This window comes from Thalassophryne amazonica, chromosome 18 (genome assembly GCF_902500255.1).
Source record: "Thalassophryne amazonica chromosome 18, fThaAma1.1, whole genome shotgun sequence".
Classification (NCBI taxonomy): domain Eukaryota; kingdom Metazoa; phylum Chordata; class Actinopteri; order Batrachoidiformes; family Batrachoididae; genus Thalassophryne; species Thalassophryne amazonica.
The window spans coordinates 17,763,036-17,782,859 of record NC_047120.1 but is presented as its reverse complement, the minus strand read 5'-3'; the positions used below and the strand labels follow the sequence as shown (position 1 = coordinate 17,782,859).

Genomic DNA, 19,824 nt, shown 5'->3' with positions numbered 1-19,824 from the left:
CCTGGAGCTGATCAATGGGCGGGCCTTTGCCATTCTGGTTATTCTTCTATCCATTTTGATGGTTGTTTTCCGTTTTCTTCCACGCGTCTCTTTTTTTTTTGTCCATTTTAAAGCATTGGAGATCACTGTAGATGAACAGCCTATAATTTTTTGCACCTGCGTATAAGTGTTCCTCTCTCCAATGAACTTTTTAATCAAACTACGCTGTTCTTCTCCAGATCCACAGATCTGGAGAAACACATCGTTGCCCGGTATGGCGGAGCCGGGGTCCCACCCTGGAGCCAGGCCTGGGGTTGGGGCTCGCGCGCGAGCGCCTGGTGGTCGGGCCTTAGCCCATGGGGCCTGGCCAGGCTCAGCCCGTAGGAGCAACGTGGGCCCGCCCTCCTGTGGGTTCACCACCTGCAGAGGGGGCCATGGGGGTCGGGTGCAGAGAGGATTGGGTGGCGGTCGAGGGCGGGTGGCCCGGTCCATGCTCACAGCCCCTGGCTGTTGGGACGTAGATAGCATCAAAAGTAAAACAAAAATAAATAAATAAATAAAACAAACAAAAAAACAATTTGCAAATATAAATACCAGACATACTGATCGCTAATGGTTTACTGGCTACTACTGTTCCTCTCCTTCCCATCCTATGTCTTCCTGTTACTCCTCCTACCCCAGAGTGAGGAGCTGTACACTCTGATGGTCTGAAGGACAAAGGGGTTTTTCAGTCTGTTGGTCCTGCACTGCCCAGTACTTATTACAGATGCTCTAGAAGCTTGGTTGATTTCACTGAGACCTAGACCACCTTCTCTATGAGGGAGATATATTCTGTACATGCATTGATTTTTATGTGCAACTTTGTGGAGCGTGAGCATCTTCCTGGTTTTAGTATCTATCTTATTAAGCGCACCCTGTGGCCAGTCTACTTTGCCATTTGTCTTGTATGAGTTATCATGTGTTTGTTAAGAGTCCTCTTTTGACCAAATCTCTGACCACATTCCAAACAACCAAAGTGTTTTTGTCTTGTGTGAATTATCATGTGTTTGTTCAGGTTGCTCATTATTCCAAATCTTTTTCCACACTCAGAACAGCCAAACTGCTTTTGTCCTGTGTGAACTATCATGTGTTTGTCCAGACAACTCTTTTGTCCAAATCTTTTCCCACACTCAGAACAGCCAAATTGTTTTTGTCCTGTATGATTTATCATGTGTCTGTTCAGCCGGCTCTTTTGTCCAAATTTTTTACCACACTCAGAACAGCCAAAGTGTTTTTGTCCTGTATGAATAAACATGTGTCCTTTTAGGTAGCTCTTCTGTCTAAATCTTTGACCACACTCAGAGCAGCTAAATGCTTTTTGTCCAGTGTGAATTATCAGGTGTTCATTCAGGTGGCTCTTTCGTCCAAATCTTTTACCACATTCAGAACAGCCAAATGCTTTTTGTCCTGTATGAATTATCATGTGTTTATTCAGGTTGCTCTTGTCTCCAAATCTTTGGCCACACTCGGAACAGCCAAATGGTTTTTGTCCTGTATGAATTATCATGTGTCTGTTCAGGTAGTTCTTTTGTCCAAATCTTTGATCACACTCAGAACAGCCAAATGGTTTTTGCCCTGTATGATTTATCATATGTCTGTTCAAGTGGCTCTTTCGTCCAAATCTTTGATCACACTCAGAACAAACAAATGCTTTTTGTTCAATTTCTTTTTTTACAGAGTGCAATTTTTGTTCTGTATGAATTCTCATGTGTTTGTTCAGAGAGCTATTCTGTTTCTGTCGTTTACTCTGAGCAGGACAATTAAACAGTTTTATGCTTGCTTGTCTTTCCTTGTCTTGCTCTGAACTGTTCATGTAACAAGATGCTTTTACAGATTTGGGGCAATTAAATTGTTTCTCATCAATGTTGCAATTGCTTGAACTAACAACATTGCTATTTTTTTGACAGTTAAATCGTGACCAAAGTTTTCTGGTCTGTTTCCGGTCATAACTGTCATCAGTCTCAATTCCAGAACTGTTTGAACTCCTGCCACTGGTATCTGGTTGTAAATGACTGTTTGGACCCGAGTTGCTGGCTGGTTGTGGTCCTCCACTGTTCTCCGCATCAGCTTCTGCTGTCAGTGTTCTGCGTACAGATGAGCTGCTGGCTACAGGCTCAGCCTCTGTGCTCTCATAACTTGGGCTTTGATGAAGCTGTGATGACTCTGGTTTTTCATCATCATTTTCACTCTTCACAGGGACAGCAGTGAAACCAAACTTGGTGAGATCTGCCTCCTCCAGCTGCTGAAGCTGCTCTCCCTGCTGACGTATCCACAGCTTTTCTTCTTCTTTAATGTCCTCCTGATCAACACTCAGATTCCATTCCTGGTGTTCAGGATGAGTTTCTTCTTTAATCACCAACAACGGTTGCATGTCTATAAAGAAACAAATTAGCAATAAATGTTAGAACAACAGTCATTAAAATAAGCCGTGGTCAGAACCCGCCGTACTTGCACGTGCGTGCAGTCTACTTGCAAAAACGTGGGCTAAATTTGGAGATTCGTACGTTGTAAGTACTGCCTCAGTACGAATTTAGGAGCACACAGACATGCCGTAGAGGTTTTAGTGCATGTAGAACTTTCGGTGCGGTCAGGCTGCGGATTCACCAGCAGTACAGATGACGCATGCTGTGAGTACTGCCTCAGTACGGATTCAAAGCAGCACATTTTCATTCAATTATTATTGAATTAACCAAATCCGTACGTAGGCAGTACGGATTACGGCACTCACCACATACTATGGAGGCCGACAAACTTGCATGCACGACGCAGCTTCTCACTTGAACTTGGACTTTATTTCTAAACGTCAGCAACACACACTCCACAGCTTCAGTCTGTTAACTAGCTGTAACTTTTCGAGGCAAGTAAACACTCGTACAACTGACCGCTGCAGGCTGGACATGCTCATGCATCGCCGACGCCGAAAAACACCTGCCGCTCCGGTCCCGCTCATAAAAAAGAAAAGCGACCACACACACACACACACACACACACACACACACACACACACACACACACACACACACACACACACACACACACACACACACACACACACACACACACACACACACACACACACACACAGCTTTATTGTCAACTCTCTTTATTGTTACACTCCTAGAGACGTGCGTTGAACGTACTCCCTCCCTCCCTCTTGCTACTGCCTCCGTACGTTTTCACAAAAACGTAGTGGCCATGGCAACCGCAGAAAACGTACGGCCAAAAAAACGCACGGTGGGTTGTGACCGGGGCTTTAAAGTAGCAGAGTGGTGACCTGATGACAGTAAGTTATTGCACTGATGGAACTGATAAAATGGAAATGTACATCAGGATTTGTTTTAAATTTCACAAATTTGAATTCACATATTTGTCTTCCAGAATTGACTGTTGCAATACTTTATTTTCTGGATTGCCGCAAACTAGTATAGGATGTCTACAGATGGTAGTGAAAATTGCTACCTGAGTTTTGATGAAAACCAGGAGGTCTGATCACAGCCATTCTGGTTTCCCTTCCATGTGACTCAAAAAGTAGATTTCAAGGTTTTGTTGCTGGCATGTATGGTTGTAAATGGTCATTGCAATTTTTTTCAAATTATTTTCATTTATATAGCGGCAAATCACAACAGAGTTGCCTCAAAGGGCTTCACACAGGTAAGGTCTAACCTTACCAACCCCCAGAGCAACAGTGGTAAGGAAAAACTCCCTCTGAGGAAGAAACCTCAAGCAGACCAGACTCAAAGGGGTGACCCTCTGCTTGGGTCATGCTACAAACATAAATTACAGAACAATTCACGGACGAATATACAAGAAATGCTGTTGGCGCGCAGGACAGGAGGGTCGCCAACACAAATACAACTCCCATCTCTGGATGGAGCTGCACCTTAAACAGAGAGAAAAAACAGAATCGGGCATCAGAAAGACAAAAAATACTGTATAATTTGCCAGCATTAAACACCAAGAAAAAACAAAAGAAATACTAAGGTGATCGCCGGCCACTAGCCCTAAACTTCACTAAAAGACCCAGAATTTAGGTAAAGTTGAGGCCGCAGCCCACTCCAATTACTAATAAAATTAATTAAAAGAGTAAAAAGTGTAAAACAAAACTGTATCACTATGCTAGCCATATGAAAGGGAAAATAAGTGCGTCTTAAGTCTGGACTTGAAAGTCTCCACAGAATCTGACTGTTTTATTGACGCAGGGAGATCATTCCACAGAACAGAGGCACGATAAGAGAAAGCTCTGTGACCCGCAGACTTCTTATTCACCTTAGGAACACAAAGTAGTCCTGCACCCTGAGAACGTAAAGCCCTACCTAGCTGAGATATATATATATATATATATATATATATATATATACACACACACACACACACACACACACACACACACACTGAGGAAAATAAGTATTTGAACACCCTCGATTTTGCAAGTTCTCCCACTTAGAAATCATGGAGGTGTCTGAAATTTTCATCTGAGGTGCATGTCCACTGTGAGAGACATAATCTAAAAAAAAAAATAAAAAATAAAAAATCCAGAAATCACAATGTATGATTTTTTTTAATAATTTATTTGTATGTTACTGCTGCAAATAAGTATTTGATCCCCTACCAACCAGCAAGAATTCTGGCTCACACAGACCTGTTAATTTTTCTTTAAGAAGCCCTCTTATTCTGCACTCTTTACCTGTATTAATTGCACCTGTTTGAACTTGTTACCTGTATAAAAGACACCTGTTCACACAATAAATCACACTCCAACCTGTCCTCCATAGCCAAGACCAAAGAGCTGTCTAAGGACACCAGGGACAAAACTGTAGACCTGCACACGGCTGGGATGGACTACAGGACAACAGGCAAGCAACCTGGTAGAAGACAATAACTGTTATGATTATTTATTAGAAAGTGGAAGAAACACAAGATGACTGTCAATCTCCCTCGGTCTGGGATTCCATGCAAGATCTCACTTTGTGGGGTAAGAATGATTCTGATGATTCACACATCGCTGTTATAGCAGACGACTTGGCAGCCTGCTGCTGGCTTTAGACCAGCCACACAAAAATGCCCATACCTTTAACATAAATGATCACACATGCCTACAACTTTTCATATAGGCTCTCAATATCATAATCTACCAACCCAATCATAAATTATGTTAACTTTTCCATTCCTTTAATTAATGACCATGACATTTTTTTTTGTTAAAATTAGCAACAAAAACTAGTCTTGCTAGTTATGCTCCAAAATTATGATTTGCCATATTTTACTCATTGTACAGTCTGAAAAATAATTTTGAAAATGCCAGATAGTAACAGTCTAAACCCAAATGTTTATTCAACATCTACAAACAGACTGTGAAAAATCTTTCACTTTTGAATGTGTTTTCAATGGTGAGTGCAGACTTTAAAAAAAAAAAAAAAATCTTACAACGGTAAAAGCACACTTCATATTTGTAGTTTTTTTTCTTTTTTTTTAAAAAGGTGCAACTTTTTTAGTCACATTCTCACAGACAGAATACACACTACATATCTTTGTATGAATTGACATATACAAGAGATGACAAAATTTTCATTCATGCAGAACTATAGACGGACATGCACGCATAGTTACTTTTATGCACATGTATTCTTCTGACAGCGTCCTTACTCCATATTCAGTCACACCTTACTTACAACATACATCAGGAATGACACGAGGCCATTTTGAGGCCTAAAGGTGAAAGAAGCGTTTTGGGAAATTTGTTTTTAATGTTGTTACACTAAAACAGGGTTCCTACGGCTGAATGTAACACAGACGGAAAACTTTTTAAAGGCAGCGGGATTTAAATTTAAGATCAACATCACATTGAGGCAGCATCTCGGCAATAAACCAACAAGATTTGTTGGATCCACTGTCTTGATTTTCCTAAGAAACTCGGTAGCTGTCAAAGCACAAACTGAGTGGGTGTGGGAGGAAATAGAGCCCACAAAGAATGACTCAGTTGGCCTCAAAGCGGTTTTGGCAAACAGTCAGATGAGTCAGGAAATGGAGGCAGTTCTTAGATCAGACTGTTTTCAGCGAGGGTGCAGAGCCGCATACCTTGAGTGATCAGATCGTGAAAACATCACCAAATCAGGCTGGGAAGTGGCCAAGTTCATCACTAACCATGACAAACCTTTGACAGAGGCAGAGTTTAACAAAAACTGTGCCACGCAATTGGTGGAGAACAATTTCCCTGAGAAGAAGTAACAAATTGCTGATGTTTGTCTGGCTCATAACACTGTGGCACAGAGGACTGAAGACACATCATCTGATATTAAAAAGACAACTGGGGACAGACGTGAATTTAAAGCAGAGGAGTTGAAATATTGAGGGTGGTGACGTCACTTTCCTTCAGTAAGAAATTATCCAGAGATTTTACAGAATATGGAGAAATTTTATCTGTATTCTTCATCAAAATCCTCCTCATCCTGTTGCCTAAGAAGGGATGAGTATTGATAAGATTTTATCGATAGCGATGCCATTATCGATTCTGCTTATTGATCTGATTCCTTATTGATTCCCTTATCGATACCTCTTGTGAATTTTGTACTAAAAGTAGGCTTTACAGGTTTTCTATGTATTTCATTGAGTCTTAAAGTAAATAAATATGAAATTGGTCACTGTATCCTTGATCTCTGGACATAAATAAAAAATAAGCAAAACGGTGTTTCGCGTTGAAGTTATTAATTCCAACTGGACTCTATCGTTCTAACTTGACTCGTCAGAGAGCCGCGCTGCGTTTGGAGCTGTGTGAACAGAATGGAGGACGATTCTCGTTTCTTTCTCGCAACAAGACAGGAGTCCCAGTTATTAACTTTAATCCGCACAAAAGTGGCTCACAATTGACATATTCAGGGATGAAAGTGGTGAAAAGCAAAAAAAGCTGAAACCAAAATTACCCCCCAACACCACCTGCATGAAAATTTTTGAATTCTAGAAGCTCTGAAATGCAATCTGGGACTATTCTAGGCGATAAACTGGGGTGAGTGCAGCATCCATAATGGTGAGGAAAAAAAAAAACAACTTTCCTTATTCAAATTCATTCTAGTAGTATTCTGCTCTTACTAGGATGCAGCAGTTTTCTAGCTTGGCATATAGTTCTGGAGGAAATCACTGAAGAAATTAACACATTGAAAATATGGTTTGACCGAAACAAACTGTCATTTAACTTAAATAAGACAGCGATGAAATGGAGGTGTAAGAGTCACTAGGTGTTCACAGGAAACACTTATTTATTTCTGTATGAATGTATTTATTTATTTATGTTCATTGTTAGTTGGTTTTATATTTTCTGTTGTGTTTCTATTCGGGTTCTTTTTGTCTCTTTCTCTAAAATTGTATATAATAACTTATCATTAGATTATTAATGTATAAACAAAAATAAATTTAAAAAATATTACAATTTGAAAACAAATGGACCCAAACGTGATGACAGCTGCAACTGCTTAATGCTAACTTTAACATTGAAAATGCCATAGACATGCTAACGCGTTAGCATCGCTCCCGTTTTTAAGTTATAAAATACATCTATCAACTGTTTCAGAAGACCATAACAGGTCGGTTTAACATAAAAAAGGTAAATAATACTCACAGACGTATGCTCTTTAGGGTTTTAGCGGGGGAAAATTAAGCAAAAGAAAAAAATGAATAAACGAAGCAATAGATCGAAGCACTGCTTCAATCTGCGAACCACAACTTCGATTGGTTTAAGGTTCAAAGCAAAGCCGCGCTGCAGAAAAGTTGATTACGGATCCGCTGCAGGGTCTGTAATCAATGTAGAGAAATTATCATTTTCCTGCCAAACACCCCCAAAAACAACGGCCACTCTGATGGACCGATAACGGAATCGTTAAGCAAAAAGCTTACTGACGTCGGTGGATCGAATCATTTCTTAATGATACCCGAAAGGAACCGGTTCTCGATACCCATCCCTATGCCTAAGTATTCACAGAATCTCTGGAGGAATACCCGATGAGGAAAATATTTGACGGTTACAACAACATGTTATGAAGCATCATTAACACAAACAAAGCTGAGTGAACAAACCTGTTCTGTAGAAGAGATTTGGAGAATTAAAAACAGCATCCAGCCCTTTACCTCTTTTATTCGCTTCTTTTAAATGACACATTTCTTCTTCCTGGTCTGTGATCATTCCTTCATCAGTAGGTGTTAGCTGTAGTTTCAACATGTCCCTCAGGTGCTGGACTTCAGACATGTTTGCAGAAAGACTTTAAACACACAAAAGAAACAGAGAGTCAACGACCAGTTTAATCATCTGCTGCTGCTCTCAAGTGTGAGACAGCAGTTAAACAGACACCAACCCTGATCCCAGAGATCACCTGACGTGCACATTTAATGTCCATAAGATGTTTGTAAAAATAAAAGATGGTGACAAAATAAAATTAAGTGCTCTGAACTTACGAAGTCAGTGATCAGGAAGAGAAAAGAAGACAAAGAGACAAATGAGACATTGTCCACATTTTGTGGCAAAGTAATGGGACAATTGGGACAGTTTTATTTACAATGGTACATTTGCCAAATATCGTGGCAACAAATTTACAACTTTAATTTTATACAGAAAGGTTTGTGTTTAGCTTCCATTTAGAGATATTTTTATATGTTTTGGTGGCTCAATGGTCAAACTTGTAGCCTTGTTGAAGGCATTTCATTTTCTAGCTTTGTTGTGAAATAGCTCAAAAGCTCAATTCGAGCTGGGCCATAAAGCAAAAAAAAAAAAAGCTATTTTTTCCCCCCATTGATCAATTTTGATTTTTACCATGATGCAAAATTTGACTGAAGCCCGAGGAAACCATGTCAGATTGGATTAAAATAATTTGTCATGTTGTAGTAAATACACTCAAAGTAGCAGGAGGTGGTAAAATCACAAGTCAGAATTTCAATACATCCACTTGGGAAATGATTTACAATATTAGTACCAGCATTTTGGCATCAAAATTAATCCTATATCTTCAAAATAACCCCCCCACCCCTTGAATGTAACAAAGTATGGTCTATTTTCAATTATCTGGCTGTTCCGCTATGTGTAAAGTTTGTCCATGCTCTTCAAAAACTTTATAAACACAATTCTTTCACAAAGGTTTTATTTCAGTAAGACTGTGTGAATAACTTAGGAGGAGGCCATGCTCTTCAAAAACTTTAAAAACATAAACCATTGTCAAAGGTTTTATTTCACTCACACTGTGTGAATAACAGGACTTAGGAGGAGGCCATGCTCTTCAAAATCTTTAAAAACATAAACCATTGCAGGGTTCTAGCTAGGATAAAATTTTTAGCGTAGTGGTAATGTCAAGGGAGCGAAGCGACCGGGGGGGCTTTTGAAAATTCAAGTTAAAAATTGGCCATTCTAGGGGTACCCAAAGGGGGAAAGCCAGGTATGACAGCCCAAGTCCCTTCATCATGTCCAGAAGGCTGGGGAAGTTTGTTGAGTGGGCAATCTCATTCTGGGTTAGCCAGTACATGGCCCTCAGTGAGGCAGTCAGAGTCCGTGGACATTTTTAAGTCAAGACTTAAAACCTATTTTTATTGCCTCCGCCAAGGAGGTTATGTTTTCGGTCGCGTTTGTTTGTCTGTCTGTTTGTCAGCAGGATAACTCAAAAGGTTTTGAATGGATTTTGATAAAATTTTGTGAGTGGTTGAAAATGACAAGAGGAACAAGTGATTAAATTTTAGTGGTGATCCGGATCACGATCCGGATCCAGAAATTTTTTTTAAAGGGTTCTTCACCATTGTGGGATAGGGGGAATTTTGACATTCTAGTTTCTAACTCCACAAAAACAAGGCAGAAAGGCTTGAAAAAAAATTAGGGTGTAACATAGTCAAATGTTCTATCAAACAACAAAGTTTGGTGATGATCGGATCTGGATTCCGAATCTGGTGATCCAAAATATGCTAAAATATAGGGAAAATAGAAAATGTGTCAGTGTGAGGTGACAAATGAAGCTAGAGATGCACAACTAACACCAAATTGTAGCTGAATCTGTACTGATTCAGTAAGGTGTCATCAGATTTGATGTAGCTTCAAATGTTATGGAGCTAGATCCAGAAGAAAACCGCCATTACCGAAAAATCATTTTTATACAATAACTTTTGAACTAATAAAAGTGATATAAAAGTGATTCCAAGTTCTAGTGGTATGTTTTCATGGTCAAGGATGTCAAATATAAAGGATGAAAAGTGTATGTATCATAATTTTGGTTGTAACACTGAATTGTTGAATAGATCACTGTGCCAAGGAGGGAATCTCTTTAGGGTCAGTGACCCTATGGCCTTGTTTAGACAAGTGTTTCACAAATGTTAAAAAATTCAGATATTTGCAGTTTAGTTGAATAATAAATTGAATTTTGTCTCATTTGTTTTTGTCTATAAGCACATGCAATATCAATATCAGTGCTCAGATGACAGTAGCTTCTGGGAAAGGTGCAAGTTGCAATAAACTGTGATGCCAAGCGCTAAAGATACATGCTATCCAGTCACAGCAGATGAAACTTTTTTTTACTACTGAGCAAACATCATTGTTAGACTTTTTTAGGTTCAATGATTCCACGGCGTGTAGATGTTATGGCGTCAGTGACCCCATGACCTTGGCGGAGGTTTGCACTCTCTAAGTGCTTCTAGTTCTCTTTCTCATGAGTAGTTTTTATTTTGTTATGTTTTACTCTTTTACTTCAGTTTTTAATTAGGTATTTGAATTTTTTATTTTTATTTATTTATTTTAATTTTTTATGTTGAACTGTTCTGTGTGAGAAGCCTTGAGACGGCTTTTGTTGTAATTTGGCGCTTTATAAGCTGATTAAATTGAAATTGAACAACATTTTATTGAGTCTTAAAGTAAATAAATACGAAATTGGTTACTGGATCCTTAAACTCTGGACATAATAAACTCTATATGGTGGATCCTTGATCTCTGGACATAAATAGAAATAAAATCTGTTCGTTTTTGTCAAAAGCATTTCGTTTCAGACATTATTATTGGCATGAATGTCTTTCCATATCTGAGCTGAGCTGAGTGGACTCTGTCTCAGCAGACAGCCGTGCAGCGTTTGAAGCTGTGACAACGGAATGGAGAACGTTTCTCGACTGCAACAAGACAAGAGTCCCCGTTAGTGACTTTAATCCACACAAAAATGACTCATGATATTTTAATGGGTTTCAGAGGGGTTAAGAAGCGGACTTACCGCTTCTGAAGAGCAGCGAATCAAAGAGCCACGAGCCATTGAATCAAAGCATTGCTTTGATTCACACTTCAAACTGGAGTCGTGCTGCAGAAACGGTTGATTACATACGTATTGAAAATAAGCGTAACGGTCCAAAATTATAGCCTAACGGGCCATAACGCAAGTTTGCGCTAGCTAGAACCCTGCACTGTCAAAGGTTTTATTTCAGTCACACTGTTAGCCTAAGATCTTGTTTTTGGCTTGGCTATGACATTTGATTTACTACAACTTGCCATGCTGTGACTTGAAATTACATGTGCAATTGCATGATCACTGTAATAATATCAGTACTTATGTAGCTTTTGTGACTTCTCTAAAACAAGTACTACCAAGATAGGAGCATTATATATCATAAACTTGAATGTTGTGTTCAATGCAGGGTTCATCAAAACTAATCATGAAGTCAAAACAATTACATTCTAATATTTCGAAAGATGTTACAATTACAGTATATACTGCAGTTTTCTTTTTTGCATGGGGTGGGGTTTTTTTTTTTTGTTGTCATAGTAGACACCCACTTCCTATATGAAATATCTCCCAAATTATGCAATGCACAATCTCTGAAGTGGATGTAAGGATATTTGAAAAAAAATATTTTCTACCATTACCACCTCTTGCTACTCAAAGCATTTTGTAATTTAGCAATGATTTGGTCCCAGTGTCAGAGGTGTGTGTGTGTGTGTGTGTGTGTGTATGATTTGAACAGTGGATAAACTGTAACCCTTTGCCTTTTTAAAATACAAATGGAAGCTATTTTCTGAAATGGCAGAAGAAATGAGGAAAAACGCTGTCGTTCATTCGGCTGCTCTCGGTTTTTTGTTCGGGGTCGCCACAGCGGATACAGCCAGATCCACATTGATAATTGCCACAAGTTTTAAACCGGATGCTCTTCCTGACGCAACTCCAGTTTTATGCTGCGTTTACACATAACAACGACAAGTCACGAATGCCATGAAGTACACATTCTTGGCCGCTGATCACGAATGTGATTATTCGGGGCAGAGGCGTCAGGTGTCCTCAGGAACTGCTGCAACCTGTTACCACACATTACGATTAATGGCACGTGTTGTTGGAGAATTATCATGAACCATTACGCACGGTCAAGAATAGTGTTCTGCGTTGTTGCGCGTAACAGTGCATTAAGTTCTGTCACGTTGTGAACGCGGTGAATTGTCTCTACACACACACCCATATTCATCCAACCGAATTCAGATTGCTCCAGTTTTTCAGAATAACTTTGCGACTGCATGTGTAGTTGGGTTCTGTGCCATGGAGTGGTGCAGAGAGGAGGAGGAAGACAGAGCCAGATGTGTGGCTTCATGCGGCTCTCGTCTCACGCATTTTCCCAAACATCAGGCACACGCAGCAGGTGGAACACCTGCAGGAGCGCGCTGAAGGGCACTGAAATTAGTCTTTTAGCCGACTTGGTGTCAGCAATCAAACTGAATGCGGTGCAGCAGGGTTTAATTGTGCGCGCACTTCTTCATCCGCCGGACTGGAGGAGGTGCAGAGATGTCTGGCTGCATGTGAGTCTCCTCTCGCTCCTCTGGTTGCTCAGATTCATTCTCCCGTTCATCGGTTACAACAGCAGGTGGAACACCTGCAGGAGCGTCCCGAGGAGCTTCAGCGGGAACTGTGGAACGACACTTGAAGCCGAGTTTAATTGTGCGCACGTGACAGAAAACTGATTCGTCGTGCGCGCAGTGAAATGTGACGCCGCGTTACAAGTTGTGTCAAAACTTGACAGTTTCCGTGTCACTTCGTAATAACGTGTGACAGTTTGGGCTCCAAGAACCATCACAGGAACCACTATGAACATTGTCACGTTCTATTAAGGATCACTACTCATCAAGACGGATCAATATGCTCAGTTGCGACCTCCACGACATGAGACGAAATGAGGGTGGTGTGTGACATTCGTGGAAGATTTTTTGACAGGCAAAAACATGCTCCACGAATATCACGCACCAACACACCTATTAAGAAACCTATTCAGATGCCTTAAGTCATGTTAAGAATGTCAGGAATGTGTCATGAATGACAGAAAAATGGCATTCGTAACGCGTCTTGGTTATGTGTAAACGCACCTTTACCCGGAGAAACACACATAACCGCTGGTGTTCCAAAGAGGTCTCCCATTCAAGTATTAATCAGGTCCTGCCCTGCTTAGCTTCTGAGATCTGACGAGATCAGGCTGACACAGAGCAGACTGGCTACTAAACGAGGAAAAACATCTGAGAAAAAAAAAACTGATCTTGCTTGATTCCCCAAAAATTGTAAAAAATAAATAAAAAAAGCAAAAAAAAATATAATAATAAAATAAATAAATAATATAATAATAATAATAAAAAAACTTCCATGTAAGTATTGATCTTGCTAATTTATTGGTGTATTTGTCCACAGGGTTCTCACCAAGACTTTTTAGCAGAGTAATGGGATGGAAAAATCACCTTAAAAAGTTCCGAGCCCCCCTGAAACTTTTACATTATATAAAGGGCCTTCTTTGTCTGTCTAAATGTACTAAATTGATCTGAAATTATCACTTTGCGGGGCTAAAAACCAATGAATTTCAATCATTTTCAGCAAAATTATCCAACAGACTGAACACTCTAAACTTGAAAATCAGCATGATGGCACTGAGAATGTAACAACCTGGCACTGTGCCACGTTTCCATTGCTTAGGGAGACACCAGAATACAGTACAGTACATTGAACAGCACAGTTAATGTCATGTAGCCCAGCGGTGGATGATGTAGCCTCAAAATTATCCTCCTTCTTTGTCTTTCGGCTGTTCCCGTTAGGGGTTGCCACAGCAGATCAATCGTTTCCATCTCACCCTGTCCTCTGTATCTTCGTCCTCTTCTTCGTCGTCTTCACCCAGCAGTAGCCCAATTTCCACCGGCACCCTGTTGGGCAATAGCACCGGTGGCGGACGTTGTTAACCCGGGCCGCGACCGATCCGGTATGGGAATTCGATTCTGAGTCTGCATAGTTGGGTTGGCTTGTTTTACGCCGGATGCCCTTCCTGACGCAACCCTCCTCATTTATCCGGGCTTGGGACCAGCACTCAGAATGTACTGGCTGCACACCCCATGTGGCTGAGTTAGCCTCAAAATTATCCATTAGACTCTACAACTCCTCCCTCCTTCACTCATTAACATAACAGCTGTCCCCTCCCTGCAGCATCAGTCGTCCTTTTTTATGCTCCACATATGTCCAGTAATAACATGTTTGCAGCTGCTCACATCTCCAAGAACTCTTCCGGTCTATAATAAGAACTCCAACACAAACAGCTATCATCTGGATGTGGTGGAGTTGGTCTGAAATAAAGTTTAGTGGACAAACCTGCTCTGAATCAGCGAACTTCAGGCTTGAAAACAGCATCCAGCACGTTGACTAGTTTCTTCTCTTCTTTAAATCCACTCGTTTGTTCTTGTTGCTCCGTGATGTATTTGTTTCTACCAACTCAAATATCTCGACGTTAGCCGCTGTTTCAACAACCTTCTCAGCTGTTCCACCTTTTCGCATCAACTTCGCCTTTTCTTCTTCCGGTTTACTGTCGACCTTTGTGCTTCTGGAGCTCTTCAAAAACATATTCGAACATCACAAAGTGACGTTTGATCTGTTCAGAGAAGAGTTTCCAGCGTCTCCAACTAACTAGCTTTAGCCTCGGACGACAACAGGAAAGTTTTCTTCGTGTTTAATGGCGGTTGGCAACCAGCATATACGGAACGTTACCGCCACCAACTGGACTGGAGTGTTCAGGAGGCTAACTTCCCCAAAATAATAATAATAATAATTTTTTTTTTTAAGGGGGCAGTAGACTTATACCCTGTGCACAGGCTTGGGGAGTAACGCGAATACATGTAACGGCGTTACGTAATTAGGATACAAAAAAAGGTAACTGTATTCCGCTAGTTACAGAAAAAAAGACGTATTCAGATTACAGGTATATTTAGTAAAAATGGGGAATTACTTAGATGGATTACAATTTTAATGCATTTTATGATATTATCTGTATATAATATATATTTTTTCTTTGAAACGAAAACATCCCTTCATGGACAGCGACACGACGTCTCCTAACAGGTGTTGTGCCAGATTCAGCACACCTGCCGTGAAATGCACCCCCTTCGCGTGCTGAATCTGGCACAACACCTGGCAAAATATTGATGAAGTTCCCGGATGTTAATGCATTTCCAATGGAGATCTGCGACTGAACACACTCAGAAAAATGCTCGCAAAATACGTGTTAAAATACCATTTTGACCTGGATATTGAGCCAGTAAAATTAAATTACATTAAATTATGTCAGGAAAGTATTAAACCTACTCTGACACACACACACACACACACATTCCCAAATATTAGTGATGAAAGTTACGCGGATCTGCGCTGTTCAAGCTGCCGAGCTGAGGCGTCCTGCTGCTGCAGCTGCTGTTCAGCGCAGCGCGGCTCCTAAAACCATTACTATATATATATATATATATATACACGAGTATATATAATATTTTTACACAATTATCCTTTACTGACCGAGTTTCACATCTCTATGTGTGGGTGTGACTGTGAGCGGTGTTGTGTGGGCCGCCAGAAGAGGATGTACTGCTGGCCCACCACCAAAGGGCGCCCTGCCTGAAGTGCGGGCTTCAGGCACGAGAGGGCGCTGCCGCCACGGACACAGCCGGGAGTGACAGCTGTCACTCATTAATTCCTGACAGCTGTCACACATTCTTCATCATCGCATTCCAAAAAGACCAGACGTCATCTCCACCTCATCGCCAAGATATCATACTTCATTGGAGGTAATATCCTCACCCCTTTGTGTCTTTTGCAATATATCTGTATATTTTGAGTGTTTGCAGGAGTACCGGTTCCTTTTTCTGTGGAGGCTGAGTGAGTGCAGGACGGCACTCTTTTCCCCTGAGGAATCACTGCGGTACTCTGCAACATATTGAGTGAGAGGTGGAGGTGGCATTCCCACCGTTATTGTTACTGGGTGTACACACACCCACACTTGACTGTCTTTGTTCTTCGCCAGCAGTACCAGATCCGACAGTCGGGGACGGTGATCACCTGGGAATTCGGGACTTGGCGGCTCCAGTATTCACCAGGTTCTGTGGGGGCGGAAATCGTGTGGTTCCGGCTCTTCTCAGGACAGACGTCTTCTATCCTCGAGCCTGCCCACACGTCACCTTTGTAATTTGACTGTAATTATATTCTGAGATTGTCTGTATGTTCGTTGTGCACATTTCACAACATTAAATTGTTACCTTTTGGCTCATCTATTGACCGTTCATTTGCGCCCCCTGTTGTGGGTCCGTGTCACTACACTTTCACAACAGGATATCTCGGCCAGCGTCATGGACTCCGAGGGGCGTCACCCGGCTGTTGAATGACCAATGGGAGAGCAGGGAGCGCAGGCGTCTGCAGGAGGCGTGATTGGTGAGCTACAGCACATTCTCACCGCCTTTACGGCTCGGTTGGACCAAATGACCGAGCAAAACATCCTCCTGAACCGCAGGGTGGAGGCTCTCTCCGCACAGATGGCGGCGAGCGCTCAGGGCGCTGCTGCAGCTCGTCCTCCAGCCGACCCTGTGCAGAATATGAACGTTCCAGTGGTGGTTCAACAACCCCTCCCACCATCCCCTGAAGCATACATAAGCCCTCCTGAGCCGTACGGAGGTTGTGTGGAGACGTGCGCGGACTTTCTCATGCAATGTTCGCTCGTCTTCGCACAACGTCCCGTTATGTACGCGTCAGATGCTAGTAAAATAGCTTATGTGATTGCTCTGCTTCAGGGTAAAGCACGCGCCTGGGCTACGGCGCTCTGGGAACAGAACTCACGGTTGTTATCAGCATACACTGGGTTTGTGGGGGAGTTCAGAACAGTGTTTGATCACCCTAACAGAGGAGAGACCGCTTCAACCGTGCTGCTGTCAATGAGACAGGGACGCGAGAGCGCAGCCGCTTATGCAGTCAACTTCCGCATCGCGGCTGCGAGGTCCGGCTGGAATAACGTTGTGCTCCGCGCCGCCTTCATAAACGGACTGTCGTTGGTTCTGAAGGAGCAGCCAGTAGCTAAGGAGGAACCGCGGGATTTAGATGGGCTTATCGATCTCGTTATACGGTTAGACAATCGGTTGGAGGAACGCCGTCGGGAGCGAGGCGAAGGACGTGACCGGATACGCGCCGCCCCTCTCCCTTCCGGGTTCGAAAAGGCGCCACCCTCCCCACGCTCCACAACCACAGCGCTCCGTGGGGTAACAGCTCCCCCTGCTGATGTTGTTAGGGAAACGCACAGGGCCAAAATGAGGAGGCTGATCCGCGGGGAGTGTTTTCTCTGCAGCTCAAAGGAGCACATACAGAAAAACTGCCCCAAACGGCCAAAACGACAACACTCGCCCTTAGAGACTGGGCTAAGGGGGGGTCAAAACATTCAATTGAGACACACACAGATTGCCACACGACTCCCAGTCACAATCCTGAGCGGGGATTTAACCCTTCAAGCCCCAGCACTGGTGGACACGGGGTCAGAAGGGAATCTGCTAGACAGCAGATGGGCAAGGGAGGTAGGGCTCCCTCTGGTGGCGCTTCCTTCGCCATTACAGGTTCGGGCACTAGATGGCACCCTCCTCCCTTTACTCACACACAAGACACAACCAGTAACTCTGGTGGTGTCTGGAAACCATCGGGAGGAGATTGAGTTTTTTGTAACTCCTTCTACCTCCCGCGTGATTTTGGGCTTCCCATGGATGTTGAAGCACAATCCCCGGATTGATTGGCCGTCTGGGGTGGTGGTTCAGTGGAGCAAAACCTGCCATTGGGTGTGTTTAGGATCCTCGGTTCCTCCCGGTTTACAGGCTAAGGAGGAGGTCAAAGTCCCTCCCAATCTGACGGCAGTGCCGGTTGAGTACCACGATCTTGCTGACGTCTTCAGCAAGGATCTGGCACTCACCCTTCCCCCGCACCGTCCGTACGATTGTGCCATTGATTTGGTTCCAGGCGCTGAGTTCCCGTCCAGCAGGCTGTACAACCTCTCACGACCTGAGCGCGAATCAATGGAGACCTACATCTGGGACTCATTAGCTGCCGGGCTGATCCGGAACTCCACCTCCCCGATGGGGGCAGGTTTCTTTTTTGTGGGCAAGAAAGATGGCGGACTCCGTCCATGCATTGATTACAGGGGGCTGAATGAGATTACGGTTCGCAATCGATACCCGTTGCCATTGTTGGATTCCGTGTTCACCCCCCTGCATGGAGCCAAAATCTTTACTAAGCTGGATCTTAGAAATGCGTATCACCTGGTTCGGATCCGGAAGGGAGACGAATGGAAGACGGCATTTAACACCCCGTTAGGTCACTTTGAGTACCTGGTCATGCCGTTCGGCCTCACCAACGCCCCCGCGACGTTCCAAGCCTTGGTTAAGGACGTCTTGCGGGACTTCCTGCACCGATTCGTCTTCGTATATCTGGACGATATTCTCATCTTTTCTCCGGATCCTGAGACCCATGTCCAGCATGTACGTCAGGTCCTGCAGCGGTTATTAGAGAACCGACTGTTTGTGAAGGGCGAGAAGTGCGAGTTTCACCGCACGTCTTTGTCCTTCCTGGGGTTTATCATCTCCTCTAACTCCGTCGCCCCTGATCCGGCCAAGGTTGCGGCGGTGAGAGATTGGCCCCAACCAACAAGCCGTAGGAAGCTGCAACAGTTCCTCGGCTTCGCTAATTTCTATAGGAGGTTCATTAAGGGCTACAGTCAGGTAGTTAGCCCCCTGACAGCCCTGACCTCTCCAAAAGTCCCCTTCACCTGGTCGGATCGATGCGAAGCCGCATTCAAGGAGTTGAAACAACGGTTCTCTACTGTGCCAGTTTTGGTGCAGCCCGACCCTAGCCGCCAGTTTGTGGTTGAAGTGGACGCCTCTGACTCAGGGATAGGAGCCGTGCTGTCCCAGAGCGGAGAGACCGATAAGGTTCTTCACCCGTGTGCCTACTTTTCACGCAGGTTGACCCAGGCTGAACGGAACTATGACGTCGGCAATCGAGAACTCCTTGCGGTGAAAGAGGCTCTTGAGGAGTGGAGACACCTGTTGGAGGGAGCGTCTATTCCGTTCACGGTTTTCACTGACCATCGGAACCTGGAGTATATCAGGACCGCCAAGCGCCTGAACCCCAGGCAAGCCCGCTGGTCACTGTTCTTCGGGCGTTTTGACTTCCGGATCACCTATCGCCCCGGGACCACGAACCAGAGGTCGGATGCCTTGTCCCGGGTACACGAAGAGGAGGTCAAAACTGCACTGTCGGATCCACCGGAGCCCATCCTGCCGGAGTCCACTATCGTGGCCACCCTCACCTGTGACGTGGAGAAGATCGTCCGGGAGGCCCTGGCACGGAGCCCGGACCCAGGTACAGGTCCGATGAACCGTTTATACGTCCCACCAGAGGCCAGAGCTGCAGTCTTGGACTTCTGTCACGGTTCCAAGCTCTCCTGTCATCCAGGGGTGCGAAGGACCGTGGCAGTTGTCCGGCAGCGCTTCTGGTGGGCGTCTATGGA

The 19,824-nt window shown here is 43.4% G+C and overlaps 1 long non-coding RNA gene across 1 annotated transcript; it reads left to right on the top strand.

The window, feature by feature from the left end:
* Positions 1-565: 565 nt before the first annotated feature.
* On the top strand, positions 566-1,569 carry LOC117530509. The gene is made up of 2 exons (XR_004566389.1): positions 566-1,033; positions 1,370-1,569. It is a non-coding gene; the product is annotated as an uncharacterized LOC117530509 (long non-coding RNA).
* Positions 1,570-19,824: the final 18,255 nt, after the last annotated feature.